The sequence below is a fragment of the Saimiri boliviensis genome, chromosome 20 (assembly GCF_048565385.1).
Source record: "Saimiri boliviensis isolate mSaiBol1 chromosome 20, mSaiBol1.pri, whole genome shotgun sequence".
NCBI classification, from domain to species: domain Eukaryota; kingdom Metazoa; phylum Chordata; class Mammalia; order Primates; family Cebidae; genus Saimiri; species Saimiri boliviensis.
This window is the reverse complement of record NC_133468.1, coordinates 2,389,215-2,414,269: the sequence shown is the minus strand read 5'-3', so window position 1 is coordinate 2,414,269 and position 25,055 is coordinate 2,389,215. Positions and strand designations below refer to the sequence as shown.

The 25,055-nt window shown below is 43.0% G+C and overlaps 1 pseudogene; it reads right to left on the bottom strand.

The window, feature by feature from the left end:
- Window positions 1-1,267: 1,267 nt before the first annotated feature.
- Window positions 1,268-25,055, bottom strand: LOC120363105 (ribonucleoside-diphosphate reductase subunit M2 pseudogene; annotated as a pseudogene).

Sequence of the window (25,055 nt, the reverse complement as noted above, 5' to 3'; positions counted from 1 at the left end):
GCCAAAAGGTCAACATTGAACTGGCATCATCTTTCAAGCAATATCTCAGCTTTTTTCTCCCAAACCTAAAGGCAGATTAATTCAAAGTAGCCCTATTAAGAATATTTGTTTGTTTCCTTTTGAAATTAATATTTGAATGGAAACTGTATTAATAACTCATGGCTTCTCCTAAACATAAAGACAGATTTTCTTTTCTCTCAAACATAAAGGCAGATTAATTCAAAGTAGCCCTATTTAAGAATATTTGTTTCCTTCTGAAATGAATATTTGAATGGAAACCGTATTTATAACTCATGGTTTCCTACTGAAATTTAAGATTCCCCTAGATGATGGTCAGATTTACACAATGCTAGAATAAGACGCTGGCAATTATTTCAAAGTATGAACTACAGGCAAAATCTAAAAGACATACATAATTTAAAAATTTCTAATTTAAAAAAAATATGTAAATATAAATGAATTAACTCACACAACCTACTTAGATACAAACAAAACTAGAATAAACAACTATTTTGCCATTTAACAGGAGCCAGATCTTAGGTGGGTCATTTGTTTAAGGATGACTTGAAATTTTACGATACCGCCTTAGCTCCCACATATGAAAACTCTTCAAGAATCTTATCAACTAGAAGTTGGGGAAAATACAGCAAGAAATAAAATGAAACGGCTTCTCACCCATATGAAGGCCCAGATCATGCCTAAATTTCTAGGGATTTAACTTAAAAAGCTCCTTGCCCTGAGAGATTTTTTGATCCCACAGCACTCTCAGATGGGGCAGAGAATCCCAGAACAGTATCCAAGCCACAGGAGAAACACACAACCCATCTTGTATCTGGCATCAACAGACTAATCTAGCTATATACAGTATTGACTTTAAAGTTGGTTAATGAGTATTTTAATTCATTAAAATAAAAGGTAGAAGTTACATGCTGAGTCTATACAAGTTGAACTGACTTTAGCCCCTTGGTGAATTGTGAATTGGCTCCTGTTAGTGGTCAGGAGAATGCTTTGTATTTGGTGTAGAAACCAAATCAATCAAGCTATTATCATCTTTGGAGTACAAACAACGTTTGTGAAGTGCCGGTTTTCTATTTAAGTTAACATTAAAATCTGCATTGAAGCAGTGAGGCTGCATCTTTCAACTGGCATTGCTGGTTAAATGAAATGTTTAATCCTGCTGTGTCAAGCTGACCAGAAGGTCACCCCTCACTTTAAAGCCAAGAAGACTGCCACTGTCACTGCTATGGTAAATCGCAGCGAGCCAGCCTGCTAGCAAAAGGTGATAGCACCAGCATTATAAATGCACAGGACTGGTTGTGAGGTAGCTACAGTTTCAAAGATGCTGTTAATGAGTGTTATGGACAATGCACGGTGTAGCTAGTTGATAACACTTTAGCTGACATTTTCATGAGATGGACAAAAAATCAGCAAAATAAAGGCACATCTTCAGTTCATTTAGAAGTCAGCATCCAAGGTAAAAGAATTATCTGTTGGACTTGACATTACTTCTGTCGTCTGCTACTCGCCTACTCTCTTCTCAAAGAAGTTAGTCTTTCCTTCCAGTGAAATATTCTCCATAAAGTCAAATGGATTCTCTACTCTGAAAACCTTGCTAAAACCCAGTGCCAGCATAAGTCTGTCTGCCACAAACTCAATGTATTGCTTCATTAGAGTGCAATTCATCCCAATGAGCTTCCCAGGCAAGGCCTCAGTGAGGAACTCCTGTTCCATCCGAACGGCATTGATAATTATTTCTCTTACTCTCTCCTCTGATGGTTTGTGTACTAGGTGTTTGAACATCAGACAAGCAAAATCGCAGTGTAAACCCTCATCTCTGCTAATAAGTTCATTAGAAAACGTGAGGCCAGGCATCAGTCCGCGTTTCTTGAGCCAGAATATGGATGCAAAAGAACCAGAAAAGGAGATGCCTTCCACCGCAGCAAAGGCTACACGCATTCACCATGGGTGGCCTCTTTGTCCCCAATGCAGCGCCAAGGCCCAATCTGCCTTCTTCTTGACGCAAGCATCGTTTCAATGGCATTGAAGAGAAATTCCTTTGGGATCTTTTATGTAAGTGTCAATAAGGAGACTATACATTTCAGAATGTATGTTTTCCACGGCAATTTGGAAGCCATAGAAACAGCCGGCTTCTGTCATCTGAACTTCGTGGCTAAATCGCTCCACCGGGTTTTCATTTACTATGCCATCACTTGCTGCAAAGAAAGCCAGAACGTGGGACACAAAGTATCTCTCCTCGGGCTTCAGGGATTCCCAGTGCCGAGTGTCCTGGGACGGGTCCACCCCCTCGGCGGTCCGGGAGGCCTCCGCCTTCTCATCCATCTGCCAGGTGTCCTGGTATCGACGGGACAGGACAGGGCGGCGCGGGTTCTCGCTCCGCAGTGGCTCCTCCTCCACGCCGCGGGCGGCTGCTCTGGTTTCCGCCCCGCGGGCTCCTGGAAGCCCCTCCTCGCGGTCCTGCGGGCCAGGACGCGGGGCCCGTGCGGGGCCGGGGCGTGTTCTCCGCGCCGACCAGGCTGAGCCCCTTCAGCGGCGAGAGCTGCAGCTGCCGCGGGTCCGGGATGGGCGCGCGCGGGACTCGGACGGAAGCACGTGGCGGCGGAGGAAGGGGAAGAGCCGGCAGTCGGGTGGGCGGCGGGGAAGGGGTGCCGCTCTCGATTTTAATCATGGTGAACACAACTGAAGGAGGTTAAGAGAAATCCCAATCAACACGATTTCCTTAAGGACGACGCCAGTCTCTTCTGAACATGAGAACTTTGTCCCCACATCGTGGGTTTTCCTCATTAGAGGAAAAGATCCACAACCCACTCACGTGATTGATTGAAACCGCCTCAAGTTTGTGAGGATTAGAGCTTTTAAGAAACTTTTCTTTTACCTGTGGGGTGGGGGGTGGGGGTGGAACGAAACCATCTCAAGTTACTGATTGCATTGAATGACTACCAAACCCCAGGCCATGGGTGCCTGAGTCCTGGTGTTCCTGTGACATCCCCTTGGGGAGGTGGAACTCTACCTTTCAGTGACGGGAAGTCTTGGGCAAGAGCAAGTCTCTTCCCCTTGTCCGGTATAGACAGCGTGTGTGTCTAACCCCACCTCAGCAGCTGGCCTATAGCTGGGACCAAGGGTAGGAAGGGTTCCTTCCTCCAACGTCAGTGGCAGGTGCCTTCTGTTTCACGTGAGAGAAGCCACAGGTTTCGTGCCTGTACTCTGGTGGTTGCCAATCGTGACCTGAAAGCCTACACCACTGAGGCGAGCTCAGGACATCCTCCTTCCCTGCCACACGTTTCTTGTCAGAACTCAGGGAATGTGGGAGGAAAAGGCCTGGCAAATGGGCAAAAACGTGCTACGTATCTGGGACTCGCAGAGTTTCTAAGCTGTCACAATAGTTGACACTTGGTCTGTAAGAAGTGATGAAAACCTCAGTGATTTTCTTCAAGCAACATTTATGGCTGCCATATTTTCCTTCCATTATCTGCCAAACACAAACCGGTTTATGTGTCTGGCCTTCTTTAAGGGAGTTTCTTATACTTCGGACTTCAGTTGATCCAGTGGCCTTGCAACTTCAGCTCTGGTGGGATCAAACATACGATTTTGCAGACCATACAGCTTTCTCTTGTCAGTAGAGGAGGAACAACTGTCTCTTGCGCTTTCTACATCTTAAGCAGCTGTAGAATCTATTTTATAAATGTCTTATCTTCTCCTCTATTTCTGCACTAATTTCCCTTCAGAATGGTACAAAATTTTCTTTAGCTGATTATTTCTTTTTGAAGCTATGAGGTAAAGCTAATGAACACCTTGAAGATCCTTGCAAAGCAGCCATTTCATTTGGTGCTCAAGGGAAACCTGGGCCCAGACCAGAACTGAAACTCACAGCTATCCCCCACAGCTCTTGCTGAATTTTTGTAATGCAACACTTTCTTCTCAATCGGCATACTAGACTGAGAACAAGTGTGAGATAGGGACTATCTTAAAATAGACTTCCCAAGAGGCTAAGATTTGCTGGGACTCCAGTTCACGGTCAAGTGTGAATCAGCAGAGTAACCGTGGCGTTGTTAGCCCAGGAGAAGGCAACAATACATGGATATACCACATTTTTAAAAATCAACCTCAGGAACGTGATCTCAAAGACTAGTTGAATTGGTGACTGAAGGACTTGTTTCTCTAAGCAGGTAATGGAGAAAATTGGAAATGGCGCCTTGGTTGTCTAAATAATTGTGTGCTCAGATTGAATCTGAGGGTACACAGGTGCAGCCTACAGTGGGAAAGATTCTATGAACTGGATGTGGGTAGAGGATGACTTTATGGACTTTGATATCATCGCACTTTCTTTTTCTTCTCATTTTGAGTGGTCTTGTAATTCTATTCCCATATATTAAGGTACCTACAACTAAGAGAGGCAGTCTGAGTGCAAAAGATGCACTATCTATACAATTTAATTAAATGGTACCTGCTCCTAATGGTACTTAAACTTCACATCATGTAGCCCAATTAGAAGAATGCTGTCCACCTATCAAGGGTATTAGTCAGCTCAGGCTGCCATAGAAACATACCAAAGGTAGCGTTGCTTAACAATAGACATTTTCTCAAGGTTCTGGAGGCCAGAAGTTCTCCTTGAGTCTTTTGTGAGTTTGGACGTGCTGTCAGGGTTGGTTTCAGGGGAGGCCTCTGTTCCTGGCTTGCAGAAGACTCCTTTCTTGCTGTGTCCTCCCATCATATTTCCTCTGTGCCAGCATGGAGAAAGAGACAGATTCTTTGATGCCCTTCCTCTCCTTATATTGACACCATTCCAACAAGATCAGGGCCCCACTGGTATCACCTGATTAACCGTAATTACCTCCTTAAAGAGCTTATCTACAAATAGTCAAGTTGGGGGTTAAGATTTCAACATATGAACTCTCAGGGAAACAGTTTAGTCTATGACACCAAGCAATAGGGATGATCCTAAGATTCTCTACCTTTTAGATCCTGTGATATTTGTCTGGTGGTGGGATGACAAATAACTTGTTAGCAAGGCTGCTGTTACTGCTATTTCTATGAGTAGAAAAGCACAGTTGAGCTGGATTGCATGCCAGGGAGGAAAGAGTGCAGGTGAAACAGGCATGAAATAAAGATGGGGGAAATGCTAGCAAACAAAAGCAGTGCTCTTACATGAGCCATGAATCTAGCGAAGATTGAAATTGTGCCATTTCAAGGAAATATTTCTTTTTAAATTTTTTTTAATTGCATTTTAGGTTTGGGGGTACATGTGAAGAACATGCAGATTGTCGCATAGGTACACACGTGGCAGTGTGATGTGCTGCCTTCCTCCCCTTCACCTGTATCTGGCATTTCTCCCCATGCTATCTCGCCCCACCTCCCCACCCCCCGCTGTCCCTCCCCTATTTCTCCCCCGACAGACCCCAGTGTGTGGTGCTCCCCTCCCTGTGTCCATATGTTCTCATTGTTCAACACCCGCCTATGAGTGAGAACATGCGGTGTTTGATTTTCTGCTCTTGTGTCAGTTTGCTGAGAATGATGGTTTCCAGGTCCATCCATGTCCCTACGAAGGACACGAATTCATCATTTTTGATGGCAGCATAATATTCCATGGTGTATATGTGCCACATTTTCCCTGTCCAGTCTATTGTCAATGGGCATTTGGGTTGGCTCCAGGTCTTTGCTATTGTAAACAGTGCTGCAATGAACATTCGTGTGCACGTGTCCTTATAGCAGAATGATTTATAATCCTTTGGATATATACCCAGTAACGGGATTGCTGGGTCAAATGGAATTTCTATTTCTAGTTCCTTGAGGAATCACCACACTATCTTCCACAATGGTTGAACTAGTTTACACTCCCACCAACAGTGTAAAAGTGTTCCTATTTCTCCACATCCTCTCCAGCATCTGTTGTCTCCAGATTTTTTAATGATCGCCATTCTAACTGGCGTGAGATGGTATCTCAATGTGGTTTTGATTTGCATTTCTCTAATGACCAGTGATGATGAGCATTTTTTCATGTTTGTTGGCCTCATGTACGTCTTCTTTTGTCAAGTGTCTGTTCATATCCTGTGCACACTTATAAATGCATTTGGTTGCTTTTTTCTTGTAAATCTGAAACATGCTTTTTCTAAAGGCAATAGCTGCTGTGGAGCTGTAGAAGGGATATTCTTATACATTGTTGGGTGGAACTTAATCAGTGTATGCAGTATTAAAAATATTTGGTGGTTCCTCCAAAAGTTAGAAATTTATCTACCATGTATTATAGTAATCTTACCACTCAGCATACATTTAAAACAAGTGAACTTAGTATACTTGTGTGGTATCTGCTTTAGCATGTTTGCCAATATACTTCTCACAGTGGCAAACAGATAGCATCAACCAACCTGTTCATCAATGCATAAAAGGAAGAAACTCTTGATGTATGTGTGTGTGTGTGTGTGTGTGTGTGTGTGTGTGTACACTACTCTACCATATATATACACCCATAAAAATTCATCCATAAAAATTATTCATAAAAATTCATGACATCATGTCATTTGCAGCAACGTGGATGAACCTGGAGGACACGGTGGCAAGAAAGAAAAAAAAAAAAGCCAGGCAGAGAAAGGCAAACACGGCATGATCTCACTCATGTGCAATCTAAAAAAGTTGATCTTAAAGAAGTAGAAAGGAAAATACTGGTTATCACAGGCTTTGAGAAAGTGTCAGGATGGGAATAATGGTTACAGAAAAGGGTTAAACTTAAATAGGAGAAATAAACCCTAGGGTTGTATTGCACAGCTGGGTGACTGGTTAACAATATTTCAATCCAAAAAAGCTAGAACGGAGGATTTTCCATGCTTGCACCATAGAGAAATAATACCTGTATGATGGAGATGCTAAGTAGCCAAATTTGGCCACTTACACACACACGCACACACGCGCGCACACACACACACACACACACACACACACACACACAGAGTTTTCCTCACAAAGATCTCTCATTTGCACTTTCCCAGCAGCACCCACTTCCCACACTTCCAAATCTCTTCATAAACCCTAGTACTAACTTGGTCTCCACTTGTGTAATTCCGTTATTTCAAGAATGTTCTGTGGATGGAATCATATAGTATGTGACCTCTGGAGACTTGCTTTTTCCACTGAGCATAATTTTCTAGATGTTCATCCATGTGACTGGTTGCATCATAGTTCTTTTATTATTATTATTATTATTATTATTATTATTATTACTGAGTAGGAGTCCAAGTATGTAAGCTTTTGAGTCTGAGGTCCTTAGTTCAGTATAACCACTCTGCAATTCATCCAAGTTGTTCTATTTCATCGATTGACTGATACAAAGTCCTGCTCTGTCCCTCAGGCTGGAGAGCAGTGATGTGATCTCAGCTCACTGCAGCCTCTGCCTTCTAGCTTCCAACTGTTCTCCTGCTTCAACTTCCCCAGTAGCTGTATTACAGACCTACACTACCATGTCCAGCTAAGTTTTTTGGTAGTTTTTAGCAGAGAAAGGGATTCACCATGTCGGCCAGGCTGGTCGCGGACTCCTAGCCTCAAGTGATCCACCCACCTCAGCCTCCCAAAATGCTGGCATTACAGGCATGAGCCACCATGTCCACCCTAAGTTGCTTTATTGACAGGCATGAGCCACCACACCTGGCCTAAGCTGCTTTATTTATCAATAGTGTCTTCCCACTTATTGCTGAGTAGGAATCTATTTAAGAATGCATCATGGTTTGTTTAGCCATTCACCAGCCGCGTGACAAGTGGGTTGTTTCCACTTCTAGGCAATTGTGAATAAAGCAGGTTTAAACATTTGCATACAAATTTTTGCATGAACATCATTTTATTCCACTTGGATAAATATTAATACCTAGGAGTAGTATTTGTTTGATCTGCATAAGCATATGTTTATAAGAAAGTGCCAACTGGTTTTCCCAAGTAAACGTTTTTACATTCTCACAGGCAGTATCTAGGATATTTCTATCACTCCAAAAGGAAACCCAAAACCATCACCTTCTATTTCCTCATCTCCCTGTTCCTGGCAATCCTGGCCATCAGTTTTCTGTCTCCATGGATTTGCTTATAGCTGAACATTTCAAGTAAGTGAACTATGGTTTTGGTATCGGTAATGATGGTATCATTCGAGGTGGGTAGTGTTCTTTTCTATTTTGAGGGGAGAGTTCATGAGCTCTAGCAGTTTCCAGCTTTCAAATAATTTCAAATAATTCGTTCATTTCATTGAAGTGTTGAAAACTTTTAACATAGAGTTTTTTTTCTAGTATTCCCTATTAACATCTGAATAATTGCAACGATGATCAGAGGTTTACTATTTTTTAAAACCTTTTTAAAAACCAGCTTTTGGTTTAATTTGTTTTCCCCATTGTCTTTTCTGTTTTCAATTTAATTAATTTCTGCTCTTTATGATTTTCTTTCTTTGGGTTTGATTATTTTTCTGATGTCCTAAAGGTAGAAGCTTATATCATTGACTTGAATGAAAAAGAAAATGCAAAGTATCAAAATTTTCAGGGCACAGCTAAAGCATAACTACAGGGACATTTCTAGACTAAATAGAAATCCAGAAATGAATAGGAAAAGAAAAAAATAATCTTAAATAAATTTTGTTTTAAAATACAAATATGTATGCCCTTTAGAGGCCTGAAAGAAAATATACAAAAGGATTATTAATGTTTATCCCTCCATAATAGACTTAAAATATTTTTTTCATATATATATACATATAATTGCATTTTAGGTTCTGGGGTACATGTGCAGAACATGCAGGATTGCTGCATAGGTACATACATGGCAGTGTGGTTTGCTGCCTCCATCCCCATCACCTATATCTGGCATTTCTTCCCATGTTATCCCTCCCCAACTCCCTACCCGCCACTGTCCCTCCCATAGTCCCCCCACCACAGACTTCAGTGTGTGATGCTCCTCTCCCTGGGTCCATGTGTTCTCAATGTTCAACACCCACCTAAGAGTGAGAACATGTGGTATTTGATTTTCTGTTTTTGGTCAGTTTGCTGAGGATGATGGTTTCCATATTCATCCATGTCCCTACAAAGGACATGAACTCATGACATTTTTTATGGCTGCATAGTATTCCATGGTGTATATGTGCCACATTTTCTTTTTTGTATGATTTTTGAATTTCCCATTATTTCCATAAGACACTGCATTTCTTTTTTGTCTTTAAATATGATTTATAATTACAATACAAATATACTCAATGAAAAATTAAAACATAGACGTTTATAGACTTCAATAATAAAGCCTTCTTTCCACTGTCCCATACCAGATTTAAGTACTGTTGACAGGTGCATGTTTCCTACTAGAGTATTTCTAATATGTATACTCCATTTCTTTTCCTAAAAGATACATATTTTTTAAAATTTTTCTAAACTATTTAAATTCTTCCATATTACATATTGATATGTAGTTTTTATTTTAAATTTAATATACCAGTGACATTTTTTATGTCAGTGTATGAATACCAACCTCATGCCTTGTATGGCTGTGTAATATAGCATGATATAAATATATCACAAATTTTGCTATTGTACTATTTAGAGACATTTAGGGTTTTTGTCTAATTTTTGAAATTATAATTAATACTGCACTGAATATTCTTTTTTTTTTTTTTTTTTTTTTTTGAGACGGAGTTTCACTCTTGTTACCCAGGTTGGAGTGCAATGGCGCGATCTCGGCTCACCACAACCTCTGCCTCCTGGGTTCAAGCAATTCTCCTGCCTCAGTCTCCCTAGTAGCTTGGACTACAGGCATGTGCCACCATGCCCAGCTAATTTTTTGTATTTTTAGTAGAGATGGGGTTTCACCATGTTGACCAGGATGGTCTCGATTTCTTGACCTCGTGATCCACCCGCCTCGGCCTCCCAAAGTGCTGGGATTACAGGCGTGAGCCACCGTGCCCGGCCCTGAATATTCTTGAACTTGACCTTCAGACACTAATGGAAGGATTTCTTCAGGGTTAATTCCTAAAATGGAATTGCTGGAACAATGGGCACAGGTTACCATCACATAGATGATCAAAATGCTGTTATCTAGAAAAAGAAGAGTTTTTATATTATACTCTTTATGAACCTTATAGAACTATTCTGGGTCAGGTACAGCGGCTCACACTTGTAATCCCAGCGCTTTGAGTGGCGAAAGGGAAAGGATCATTTGAGCACAGGAGTTCAAGACTAGCCTGGGCAACATTGCAACACCCCAACACTACAAGAAAAATTTAAAAATGTAGACCAGTATGGCGGCATGTGCCCACAGTCCCGGCTACTTGGGAGACTGAGGTGGGAGGATTGACTGAACCCCGGCGGTCAAGGCTGCAGTAAGCTGGGATTGCACCGGTGCCTTCCAGTCTAGGCAACAGAACAAGACCCGGTCTCTTCAAAACATTTAAAACTGAGAAATATTATGGATAAAATGAAGTAATAATGTCTGGGATTTCTTCTGAAATAATCCAAAGGGGATAATGTCATGGTGATGGGTAGATATAAAACAAGATTAGGCATATATTGCAAAACTGAAGCTGATTTGTGCATGTTGCATGTGTGTTTCTTTATTAGTAAATCTGAGATTTGTTTTTTACATTTATTTTGACTGTATTCCTTCTGCGGACTGTCTATTCCTGTATTTGGCCTGCGTTTCTAATGGGTTGTTTGTCTTTTTTTTCTTTTTTAAAAAATTATTTTCGATATTATGTTTCACTCTGTCGCCCAGACTGGAATCAAACTCCAGGCTAAAGCAATCCTGTCCTCTCGGCCTCCAAAGTAGCTGAGACTACAGCTACAAGTCCATGACAGGCTAATGCTTATTTTTACTTTTTTAGAGACGGGATCTCACTCTGTGGTCCAGGCTGGTCTTGAACTCCCAGCCTCCAGTGATCCTCCCACCTTGGCCTTCAAATGTTCTGGGATTACATGAGCAAGCCACAACATCTCGTACCATTCACTTTAATAATAATTTTGATATGCTTAGTTTTATTCTTATCTTAATGCATTGCCTAGAACTTCCAGAATAATACTAATTATAAAAATTCAAAGAATGCCCGGCCTGGTTTTCAGACTGTAATGAGAATGCATGTAATGTTTCACTATAAAGACTGATTATTCCTGTAGAGATCTGGTAAATATCACCTATCATGTAAATAATTCTTCTATTCAGAGCTTATTAAGAGTCATTTTATTATTTGCTTTTGAGAAAGATTTGGTATAACTTTTGGTGTTTTGTTTTTATTTGTTTATTTATTCTTGGAGAGGCAGGGTCTCACTGTGTTGCCAAGGCTGGCCTTGAAATCCTGGGTTCAAGTGATCCTCCCTTCTTATCCTCCCAAGTAACCAAACTATAGGCATGTGCCACCATGCCTAGCCTGTATTACTTTCTAATAAGTCTTAATAGGTTGCAATTGTTAATCAAAAATTAATTTCAAAAGTCTTCTACAACATGAATTTTCTATGTGAAATAAGCCAGATACAAAAAGAAAAACAAAGACATGTCCTATGATTCCACTTATGTGAAGTACCACGGACAAAAATTACGGTAAAAGTTCCCAGGCAGAGGGGAGAGAGAACAGGGAGCTTTTCCTCAATGGGTCTAGAGTTTCTGTTTGGAAAGCTGAAAAATCTCTGGAGATGAATGGTGGTCGATGGTTGGAAAACAATGTGAATGTACTTAGTAGCACTGTAGCATACACTTAAAAATGTTTAAAGTGGCAAGCTTTATGTTAGTTATGTATATTTCACCAAAATAAACGTAATGTAATGGGGCTTTACACGGCAGGGGAGGGACAGAGAAATAAATACTACACTTTTAAATGTACTTACATAGTACTTAACTTTTATACATTATATTCTTATAATTCTAAAAGAATAAAGGTTTTTTGAAAGTAAACAAAAAACCTTATATTTGCATCACCAGCCAACCACTGTTTCTTGGAGCACTTCTAAGGTAGAAATGCTGTGGCCAGCCTCTGGCAGAGACATTTGCACCCAGGAAGCCCCAACTCAATGCCATATCCTTGTACCAAGGAGAATTTAAGAATAAAATCGACAAAGGCAAACTCTGAGCTTCTTCTGGTTTCAGACTCTTTGAAAGTGGTTTTGTAGTGTCTTAATTATGTTGAGCCTTGTTTTAGCTTTAAAAGAGATATTTAGATGCCACATCTAAGGACACAGAAGGCTTTCAGTGAAGGAGGTGAGGTGACTGAGTCTGGAATAACTCCATGTTTCTAGCCAGGGATGCTGAGAGCAACCATGGTCATTGCGATGAGGTGAAGACAGAAAAAGAGTTGGGTTGGAGGAAGGTGGTCACTCTCCTCTGGATGTGATTAGTTTGAGACTCCTCTTGGGCAGCCCACTGGACATGGTCAGTAGGCAATGGAGGTGGAGCTGAGAGGGCTTGAAGCTGAGATAGAGTCCAGCTTAACTATGTGGGCAGTAGTGGGGGTCCACAGAGTGTGAAGATGGCCAAGAAAGACATCTGGGTGGGGGTCCGGAGGGGCAGCAGATGAGCATGGACTGGGGAGAAAGGGATGCCCGTGGAGAAGGAGGAGGACGTCTCAAACACCAAAGGGAAAAGAGATACTGTAAAGAGGGGTCAGCTCATGTCACATCCTGCAGAGACACCAGGTATTGCAGGAACCCAAGAGGGAACTCAGATTGGACCATAAGGAGGTCTTGCTGGCCTTGACATAAGAGGTTTCGGAGAGAGCGAGGTGAGAGCCCAAAACACGGCCATGTCCCCACCGTGAGAAACAGTGTCTGGCACAGTGAGAATGGACTTATGGATGGATGGATGGATGGATGATGGATGATGGATGGCAGACAGATGAACAGACAGACTGATGGACAAATGGATGCACAGACAGAATGAATGGGATGGATGGATGGATGGATGGATGGATGGATGGATGGATGGATAGATGTATGTGTGTATGGATGGATGGATAGATGGATGAATGAACAAATGGATGGATGGGTGGACAGACGGAAAGAGTGGACTGTGAGAAGAGAGAAGGCTTCATGAACAAAGTGAGATTGAGATGCCTCACCATGGTTGGAAATTAGAACATAGGAGTTTCTACTTGAGTCATGAATGACCCAGTATCTTGGTCCTGAGTTAACTGGGGACACTTGTGTGGAACAAAGACTAAGAAGCCCTTAAAATAAGGCCAGGTGAGGTCAGGCAGGTCCGAGCTTGCTCAGGACTACTCTGCCACACTGCACAGCTGTTTTAGCTGGCACGTCACTCAAGGAGTTGCTGGAAACTACTGTGGCCAGCCTTGCCATCAGCACAGACAGCCTCAGAGAGTGGGTGAACACATCGGGGTGACTCCAAGACTGTGAGTGTCACCTGCCTCATACAGGAGACAGGCACAGGGACATCCGCAGTGGTCTGTCCCCTCCCTGCCCTGCGCCTAGTTTGCATCCTCATCCTCTGCAGATGTGCCTGTCAACACCCAGCATCTTGCTGCTCCAGCCCTGCCCCGACGCTGGCCCCAGGTGCTGACCTCACAGGATTCAATCCGAGCCTCAGTCATGTGTCCAGCATCAGGACCCAGTCCACCATCCTTGATATGCGGCTCTCACAATGTTCCCCAGCCTCCCCGACCCTCTGCTCTCTCAAGAAAGTTTGCTTTCTCCCCCTGGGGATTCTTCTCCTCTGCACTCCCAACCTTAAGCGCTGACCTCTACTTCTCTCTGTGAGATCTGGCAGAGGCAGGTTGGTCTTGGGTTAACCGGCAGAGAAGGGACTAATAGCAGGAACAGCCACCTTCAGGTTGCAACAGACGAACACAGCCAGGTACTGAAGCCTTGGCTCGGTTTGGCTAGGGCTGGGAGCTGCTTCTCCTTCTCCGTGGTAGATCCCCTAGGTGGGGATAGAGAATGGTGTCTGAGGGGATCGGAGGCTCCAGGCTACATCAGGCCCTGGGCACAGCCTCCGAACCTGTCAACATGCTGCCAGAACCATCCTGCAGGGTAGGTGGCTCACAGTTCACACAGGAGGCTCCAGGTACTGGCTACCCTGTGTACACATGAGAAAACTGAGGCTACAGAAGGGGGGCCTGGGCCAGGTCACTTGGGAGAGGTGACTTTGGAAGTGCTCTTGGAAAAGTGAAAGGCTGTCTGCCCTCAAAAGAAGAAAGAAGAGAGAAAGTCCCCTGGGTGAGCCAAACAACCACATCGTCAACCTTCACAGAGACTAGATGGGGGGCTACACACCACTCTGATTCTCCTCTGCCACCTCTCACCCCCTTCTCTGTCCCCACTTGTCAGCCCAAGGCTGCCCCTTTGGTCACTGTCTTCCCACCTTCCTCTGAGAAGCTCAAAACCAACCAGCCCACACTGCGTCTGATGAGTGACTGCCACCTGGGCACACCATGGTGGCCTGTCAAGGTAGATGGCACCCCTGTCACCCAAGGTCTTTAGACCACGGAGCCCTCCAAATAGAGCAACAACAGGTCTATGGCCAGCAGCTCCCTGAGCCTGATGCCTGACCAGTGGAGGTCCCACAGCAGCTACAGCTGTCAGGTCACACATGAAGGGAGCATCCTGGAGAAGGCCATGGCCTCTGAAGCATGTTCGGAGGTCCCTGGTTCTCTCCCATCCACAAGGGCCTGGAGCTGAGGATCCCGGGGCAGTGGTCTCCCCTGTAATCACGGGTCAGCCAGCCCTTCTCCCTTCACCCAATAAACAGTCAATAAATATCATCTTCGTCAACCAGAAATCCTGCACCATTTTATTCCTTATCTCTCTTATAAGCTGACACTTCCCCCAGCTTCTCAGTGTGGGATGGAGGAAATTCTGGCACCCAGTGACAAAGTCACCCAGAGAGAGAGGCTCACAGCCTCCCTAGAGCATCTCCCCAGGAAAATAGGCCAAGACAGGAGGAGTCTGTTCACTGAACACCAGTTCTTGCCTCTCCCCTTTCCCCTTCCTCTTCCCAGACCATCTCCCTATTCTCTGCCTCCTTCTGGAAGAAGCTGTTCTTGTCTGAGCCTCCAGATGATGCCTCTTTCTCTGCCCGGGTTGGGACCCTCTGCCGATCCGCGCTGCACCCTCTTTCCTCAGCCTGGAAACCCTGTTCCAGGTCTGGAGCCTTTCTGCTTCTGGCCTTGCTGCCCTCTTCCTTCTCTTCCCACCTAAGCTCCTGCCCACCCTCACCCCTCCTCACCTGAGGGCTGTACTGTCAGGACGCTTCAGCACCACGGACTCTTCTTGAGGTCCTGGAGCTCTAAAATTGGAGGCCCACCTTGATGCTTCACCCAACAGCAGAATCAGGCATAAAAGAGGAATGGAGGAAGCCAGGAAGGAAACTCACACAAAAAGCCTGCAGGAGGCTGAAGACGCTTGCAAAAGATTAGCTGTGAGTTTCTTAACCAGTGCAACGAGAGAAATCGTTGCTTCGTCATTCTCTAAGATGAAACAAACCCTTTGCTGGAGGGAAGCTTGTGTTCTCGATGTTGAGACTATGAGACTCAACATAGTTAAAAGAGAGGTCATGTTTTACCCAAGGTCTCAGCACTGAGGGCAGCTGAGCACTGGCAAGCAGGTGATGCTGAGTAGCCTCAGGGCGTGGTAATGAACACAACCCAGCTCAGGGGAAGTGCTAATCAGCGCTCCTACAAGAAGCGGCATGTCAATGCATGCCAGTGCCTGTCCCTGTAACCACAGGGACAACATTGGAGAGTCATTTATTACAGCAGACACACGAGCTGAGGAAGAGACTCACCCAGGATATCCCATGGCCCGTCCGCAGCCACACCGCCAGTGACAGAGGCCTGAACTCACCCTTGGAGAAGACATAGCAATAATAACCTGATTTGTCCCAGGGTTGCCCAACCAGGTCAGTTTCTGTCCCCAGATCCAGGGTAGGATCTTGACATAAAACCACAGCCCCTGCACCCACTACATGCCCAAAGCCACCCCCACCCCTGCCTTATGCCCCCCTACCTTGGGCATCCCCAGACCCCTGGGCTGCTTCCCACTCATGCCCGCACTCTGCCACATGGGAGCCAGATGGGGGTATTCTGTCAAGTGTGTGGCACAGTCACTGGCCATCTTTGGGGAGCATTGTTTTTAGGTCAGGTCTCTGTCACTGTGGGTGGGGCTGGGGAGGGGTGGTGGGGTGTCCTGGGTGAATCTCTCCCTCAGCTCCTGTGACTGCTGTAAGAAATTAGTGCTAGTTTTATGGATTCAAACAACACACATTGATTCTCTCACAGGTCTGGAGGGCAGATGTGTGCATTGAGGATTGAGGGGCTAAAATCACAGTGCCAGCCGGGCTGGGCTCCTTCTGGAGGCTCTGGGGACAATCTGTTTCCAGGACCTCTCCATCTCCTCAAGAACACTCACCTTTCTTAGCTCACGGCCCCTTCCTCCAACTTCAAAGCCAACTGCATATCAAACCTCTCTCCTGCACCTCCTCTATTCCCCACTCTCTCTCCCTCCATCCCCACTTCTTTTTTTCACTCTGATCCTCCTGCCTCCCTCCTTATCTTATAAAGATCCCACCTTGGACCATCCAGATAACCCAGGATAATCTTCCACCTCGGGCTCCTTAACACTGTCACTTCTACAAAGTCTCTGTGGCCACACAACACAGCACATGGAAAGTTTCCAGGACGAGGACATGGTTGTCCCTAGGGGTTCTAATGGAGTGAAACACCGCTCCTTCCCCTCATCCCTCTCCCTTTCTCTGTGTCCTAGCCAGTCCAGTCTGAACCACTCCTAGGGACCTTCCCAGCCTCACCCGTCCCTCCCTGACCCTGGTCTACTGTGGCCTCTTCTCAGAACTGTGAGTTTTGCATTTCTTCCCATAAACCCCCTGAGGTTAAATGTCCTCTAGGCCCAATAGCTATTGGAGGAAGATCCTATTATGATCCTCACTCTACCATGGAGACACCATGGTCCAGAGACGTTGAATGAATGCCCCAGGCCTCAGCAGGGACTCAGACCTGGCCTACCCCACTCTATATCTCAGCTCTGGACCCTAGGTGCCCAACTGCCCTCAGCCCACCTAGCCAGGCCCAATCTCTTAATCCAGCTTCCTCTGTGGAAAGCACAGCCCAATGGACCCAGCGCCACATTTAGGGACCCATGGTCCACGTTATTGGACTGACAAGGGATGGAAGAAAACAATGACCATAGGTCAGAGTGGGTCCTCTATGTCAAACATCAAGGGCAGGCTAGATGGAGGAGGAGCTGGGAAAGGGTCCCCTCTTTCTGGAAACCCCACCCCAGTTCTGGTTCTGAGAGGTGAGGTTCACTCCAGGGCTTACCATACCCTCATCATCAGAAGCCTCAGTCCCTGGCAAGAAGCCTGCCCAGCCCAATCCCAGTATCTCCAGGATAAAGTCCAAAGACCAACCCCAAATACAAGACGATTCCACACCTTCTGCTTCCAAGTCCAGCCACATTCCCCATCGCCCCTCCCCATGCACACCTCCTGTTCCAACGGAACTGAACCAAGGGGCTTTCATTCCCAAAGGGCCGCAGAGGCCCCAGCTGCACACCTTTGCTCGTGCTGTTCCCTCTTTCTGGCATGCCATTCCCTCCACCCATTCACCTGACAGAGCCTGCAGTCCACAAGGCCCAAGTCAGCCTCTCCCTGTGACCTTGCCTGACCCTGTCCCAGGCTCCCTTGGAGGCTGATAAAAGCAGCTTCTCATCACCTCCAGGGATTGGCATGCTTTACTCTAACGCACTCAGCTGGGCTGACCTCTATGAAAAGAAGACCCCTCTGCACATCCTCAGACCCAGACATAACAGGACAAGTTGGATGCCAGGGAGTCCAGCCAGATCTCCACAGAAAGGCTCTGCTGAGGGGAAAAAGTTCCTAAAGCCAGATCTCCACAGAAAGGCAGACTGAGGGAAAAAAGTTCCTAAAGCAACTCAGGGAAGCCCTTCCATATGGGAGCCCCAAAGAGGCTGCAAAAATGCCAGCTCAGGCAGCCAAACAGCCATTTGCCACAGCCTTCTGAGACCCAGAAGCCAAGTGACGATTGCTTGGATTCGGCAGTGACTGGTGGAGGTGGCAGCTGGTGAACCAGTACTTCCCAACCCCCTTCCGGCAAGCAGCTGTGCCCCGGCCCTCCTGACGTGAGTGACATGCCTGTCTCCCGCACCATCAAATTAATCCAAATCTTTGCAAGGTGACACAGGGTATAGACGTTTTTGAAAAGCTCAATTACTGATTCAAATGTATAGTAAGGACTGAAAACTACTGTGCTGTGTAAATACATTTCCTATGGCTTGTTTTTAGCCCTTTTGTATCCAGCAATTTCTACATACCTTTCCCATGGGATACGGGAGCCAGAACAGACAGGAACAGGTGTGGGGTGTCCTGGGACACTGAGGGTGGAATACAGCTCCGCCCTCAGGGGGACCCATTTCTGTGACTGTTTAGGGCACTCACCTGTGGCTCAGCCCATCTAGGGAGGCAAATTATACCCGAGAACCCCAGAGACTCAAAAGAAAGCACAAGATCAGCAGATACCTGCCAGGGTAGGCCCTGGAGTTGCAGCCCCAGGGAAAGCCGCCACTGCACCGTTAGCTCCCTTCAGCCCCCTCTCAAGCCCCAGCAGGATGAGGTTTCTAAGCTCAGAACTCTGCACAAACGGTGGACTGGATTTCAGAGGAGTTATTAATAGACCTACAGTCACCTAGAGAGTTACGGGACCAGGGCCACAGAGTAATTCCTGGGAGGGCAGCCAGGATGAAAGCAGGACAGAGAGGAAACACAGGGAGAGAGCCCCGGGACCACATCAAATATAGAGAGAACCGGGGAGCAAAGGCAGCCCTGATGTGTTGCCCCACAGCCCCTGCACGCCTGTGTGCCTTGAGAATTCAGAATGAGGAGCTCACTCTTGCCCTGTACTTGTTTTGGGGCTCTGGCAGGCTGACCTACTTCCTGCCCCAGCCTCACCCGATCTCCCCACTCTTTGCCACCTACTTGGGCAAGCTGATCTCTCTCTGGTTTTCTGAGTACTCAGTGGCCCTGAGTTAACTCCTCTTCATGCTTTATTTTATGTGATTAAAAAGGGAAGCAGTTCTCACTAGCCCCATTTTTCAGATTAGAAAACAGGCACAGGGATGTTCTACAATGTGCTCACAATCAGCAGGCTGCAAATGGTAGCTGCGCTTTAAATGTAGGTCTATCCGTGCTTCTAACATTGAGCTAACTACACCATTGTCACTCTGTGCCTGGTGTCTGCTGACGCTGTCTCTGTCTTCTGATTAAAATGTTTCTCCCTAGCAGCCTCTCCAGGAAGCTGCTCAAAGCCTTTAATGATAACCCACCAGTTCTCCCACAGACCCTCAGTGGGACCTGGAACCTTCCAGCCTGAACCTTAGTCTCCAAGAGTCACAGTGAACCTGAGCTTAGGATGCTCTGGTGCTGAAACAGCTGCAGTGACCACAGGCTTAGGGAATTCAACCAGTCAATAACATTAGCATTTCTGGAAGACTGTCTAAAGAATAACAGGAATAAACAAGTCCAGCCTGCAAAGACTGGAAAAAATACCCACTTATTCAATTTCCAGGCATGAACACAGGCCTAAAAGCATTAAGAACATTCAAGGAAATATGACCGCACCAAGCAATAAATAAGTCACCAGTGACTAACTCAGGAGAGATAAAGACGTAAAACTCGTCACACAGGAAGTAAAAATAACTGTTTTGAGGAAACTCAATTAAACTAAAAAAATACACAGAAGTAATTCAGAAATTTATCAAAGAAACTTATCAAGGAGATTGAAATAATCTGAAAAGACCACAGAAACCTCAAAGCTGAAAAATAGAATGGATGAATGGAAAAATTCATGAGAGGATCTCAACAGCAGAACTGATCAAACAGAGGAAATAATCAGTGAGCTGACAGGCCATTTGAAATACATAATAGGAGAAAAAAGAATAAAAGAATAAAAAAAGCATAGAATATCTCTGGGATTGCATCAGAAAAGCAAAGGTAAGAGTCGTTGGTCCTCAAGAGAAAGAAGAGAAATAGTCAAAAGCAAATAGATCATAACAGAAAGTTTTCAATTCAAAAGAAATATATAAATATCCATGTACATAAAGACCAAAGATCATCAAGTAGACTCAAGCCAAATCAGACTAGGCTAAGGCATAAATAATCCAACTCCAAATGTCAAGGACAGAAAGGATACCATAAATAGCAGGATAAGTGAATCACACAACATACAGAAGCCCTTCCACCTATCAGGAAACAGCGCTCTCAGCAAAAATTTAACACACTGAGGGCCTCCCTCACATGGGGAAAGTGGAATGACATATTCAGAATGCTTAAGAAAAACAATACCAATGAAAAAAAAAACACACCCAACAGGTAGATCCTTAAAAAATAAAAGAGAGGTAAGTACTTTCCAGGAGAAATAAAAGCTTAGGAAATGTATCACTACCAAACTTGTTTTACAAGAAATGCTACAGGGAGTTCATCAGTCTGAAAGAAAATAATGCAAACATATAATAAGAAAACATCTGAATGTATAAATTTTATTAATAAAAGTAAGCATATAAATAAATTTAAAATAGTATTGTAGTTGTGGGGAATGGGCAACCTATATCTCTAATAAGAAGGGTAAAATACAAAATTACTAAAATAATAATAATCCAACAATTTTTAAAGAGATAGGCAATATAAAAAGATATCGAAAGATATCTAAATGTCAAAGTGTGTGTGTGTGTGTGTGTGTGTGTGTGTGGTGGGGATAGAGTTACAGGGGTAAATGTTTTTAGTTTCTTTTTTTTTATTTCTCTCTATTTGTTCTTTGATATCAAAGTTAAATTTTATTCAGTTTAAAATATCTTCTTACAATTATATTGTTTAGCTTCATGATAACCAGAAAACAAACATCAAGAATAGACACTCTAAAAAAAAAAGCAAGGAATTAAAACACCTTACCAGAGAAAATTGCCAAACTACAAATAAAGACAGAAAGGAATTGAAAGAGGAGAAAAGAAAGGGAGAAAGAGAGCGAGGACAAAGAGGGAGGGAGAGAGAGAGACCGAACGATAAAAGAGTAACAAAACACTCATACAACAGGGAAAAAAATGACAGTAGTATATTTTTGCTGTTAGTATTGACTTTTAATATAATGAATTAAATTCTTCAATTAAGGCAGAGTGGCTGAATGGATTAAAAGACAAAACTTAACTATACATTCCCTAAGAAACTCAGTTCACCGGTAAAAACATGCATAGACTGAAAACGAAGGGATGATAAGATAACCCACAGAAGTGGAAACAAAAAAGCAGAAGTAGCTATACTTATATCAGATAAAATAGATCTTAAGTCAAACAAATAAAGAAATAAGATAATTATATAATGAGAAAAGTCAACACTGCAGTATAACAATCATAAGGGCATATGCAACCAATACTCAAGCACCTAAATACAGCAGCAAATATTAACAGGTCTTAAAGGAGAGTCTGATAGCAATACAATAATAAAGTACTTCAACACTACAGTATAATCAACACTCCACTATCGTCAGTGGACAGATCATCCAGACCAAAAAAAAAAAAAAAAAAAAAAAGAAAAAAAAATCAGTTAAACTGTACTCTATATGGAATGAACGTAACAGACATTTACACAGCTTTCCACCCAACAGCTGCACAATGCACGTTCTACTAAGTAGCACATGGATGATTCTCCAGGATAGACTGTGTTCAGCCAAGAAACAAGTAACAACACATTTTTAAAAACTGAAATCATAACAAGTATCTTTTCTGACCACAGTGGAATACTACTAACAGGAAGAACTTTGAAAACTATAAAAATAAATGGAAGTTAAAATACACGCTCATGAACAAAAAATAAGTAAATAAAAAAATAAAAAGGAAATTAAAATTTTATGGAAACAACAATAGAAACACAACATAAGAAAGCCTGGGAGATGAAGCAAAAACAGCTGCAAGAGAAAAAGTGTATAGCATAAATGCCTACATCGGAAAAGTAGAAAGATCCCAAATAGCCAACGTGATGATGATGATACACTTCAAATAATGAGAAAAAAAAAACAAACAAACAAAACAAATGCTAAAATTAGTAGAAATAAAGTATGATGATTAGAGAAGAAATTTTAAAAACAGAAATGAAAAACATATAAACAAAAAGTCAGTGGACCAAGGAGCTAAGGTATTTTTTTTTAAATAAAAATCAAAATTGACAAACTTTAACTAGACTAAGAAAAACAGAAAGAAAATGGAGTTAAGAAAGGAGACATTGCAGTTGATAATACAGAAAGACCAAGTATCGTAAGAGATTACAAAAAACATTTATATAGAAACAAATTGAAAAATCTAGGACAAATGAATAAACTTCTTGACACATAACAAATTCCCAACATAGAATGATAAATAAATAAATAAATAAATAAATAAAAACCCCTGAACTGGCCAATAATGAGTAATGCAATTAAAGCAGTAATACAAAGTCTCCCAACAATGAAAAAGACAAGAATCATGGCTTTACTGTTGAATTCTACCAATCATTTTTTTTTTTTTTTTTTTTTTTGAGACAGAGTTTCACTCTTGTTACCCAGGCTGGAGTGCAATGGCGCGATCTCGGCTCACCGCAACCTCCGCCTCCTGGGTTCAGGCAATTCTCCTGCCCCAGCCTCCTGAGTAGCTGGGATTACAGGCACGCACCACCATGCCCAGCTAATTTTTTGTATTTTTAGTAGAGACGGGGTTTCACCATGTTGACCAGGATGGTCTCCATCTCTTGACCTCGTGATCCACCCGCCTCGGCCTCCCAAAGGGCTGGGATTACAGGCTTGAGCCACTGCGCCCGGCCTCTACCGATCATTTTTAAAAGAGTATAAATTTTACTCAAAATATTCCCCCCACCAAAATGAAGAGAAATTAATACTTTCAAACTTGTTCTATGAGGCTGCCATTACCCTTGAAAAACAAAACAAAGCAACAACAACAAAAAACCCACAGATCAGGACATAACAAAAAACAAAAAACAAAAAACAAAAAACAAACAAACAAACTCAAGCAACAATCCCTGATGAATACAAATCCAAAAATATTCTCAACAAAACACTTGAAAATTGCATTTGACAACACAATAGAAAGATCATCTGCCATGATCAAATGGGATTCATCCAAAGAATGTGAAGATGAATCAATAAACACAAATAAGTGTGACACATCATTTTCAGCAAATAAATAACAAAAACCATATAATCATATCAGTAGTGCTGAAAAAAATAATACTCAACATTCCTTCATGATGAAAACTCAACACAATGAGTACAGAAGGAACATAGCTCAGCTCAATCAGGGCCAAATAGGACACACCCACAGTGAACATCATTATCAGTGGGGAAAACCTAAAATTTCTTTCCCTATGATCTGGGACAAGTGTGGCTACTTTTCCTACCCTTATTTACTGGAAGTCCTACCTAGAACAATTAGGCAGGAGAATGCAGTAAAAGGCATCCAAACTGGAAAAAAGGAAGTAAAAATATCTCTGTTTGCAGGAGCCATGATCTTGTATATCTAGAGAGAGAACACTGCAAGATCCCACAAAAACTTACTAGAAATAATAAATTTAGTAAAGATGCAAGATATACTATCAATATACAAAAATGAGTGACATATCCATACGCCAACAGTGAAACTCCTCAGAAAAATTAAGAAACCTATTTTAAAACAGTAGCTAAAAAAAGAATACCTAAGGATAAACTTAACCAAAAGGGCGAAAGATAAATATACATGAAATGAAAACTATAAAACCTCGATGAAGGATAGTAAAGCAGACACAAGTAAATGGAAAGATATCCCATGTCCTTGTACTAGAAAGAATATTAATGAAATATTTGTATCACCCAACATGATCTACAGTATCAATGCAATCCACATTAAATTACAAATGGAAAAAAAAAATAAAAATCATAAAATTTTTAATGGAAATGCAAAATACCTCAGATAGATAAAAGAATCTTGAACAAAAAGGAAAAAGCTGGAGACATCACACTATCTGATTTCAAAATATGCCACAAATCTATAGCAACGCAAACCACATGTAAGTGGGAAAAAATGTGGAGGGGTGTGAGGAGAGCAGACAGACATAGACAAACGACAGATCAAACAGGATAGAAAATTCAGAGATAAATTCATGCAGTTAACAGTCAACTCATTTTTTGCCAAAGGTACTAAGAACACACATTCTGTAAGGACAATCACTTGAATAAACTGTGCTGGGAAAGCCCAACACCTACATGATAAAAAATACGTCTAGACTGTTATCTTACCACATACAAAAATCAACTCAAAATAAAAATTTAAATGTATGACCTGAAACTATGAAATTACTAGAGAAGAAAACACAGGAAAAATGGTTCCTGAAATTGATTACGATAAGGAATTTTCAAATAGACATCAAAACCACAAGAAACAAAAGCAGAAATAGACAAACGGATGAACCTCAAAGCTTCTGCAAAACAGAGAAAGCAATAAATAGAATGAGGAAACAATCCAGAGAATGGAAGAAAGTATTTGCCAACCATGCATCAGACAAGGGGTTAATACACAAAATACATGAATAATTCAAACTAGTCAAAAGCAAAAATACAACTAATCTGATTTAAAAAGCAGAAAAAAAATCTACCCAAAACCTTTGTCCCCACCGTGATCTCCCCACCTTCCTGTGCCGACCTCCTCCGGCTTTCTCCCTCTCGCCATCCTTGTTTTTTCATCTTCACCAAATCTTCACCACCATTTTTCTCCACCGTATTTTCACAAAGTCTTCTCTGCTCTCCCACTCACCACCATTTTATCCATCCATTTGCCCAAAAACTTTTCTCACCGTTTTCCTCCACCCTCTTTTTTCCCTCCTCCTGGCCGTAGTATTTTCCCCTCCAACTCTAATCACCGTTTTCCTCCTCCACCTCCCCAAAAACATGTTCCATTGTCTTTCCCCAAAGCCTTCTCCCCGCTCCTGCTGCTCACCACCTTTCTCCCTTCATCTGCCCAAGAACATTTCCCCATCGTCCTTTCACGAAGCCT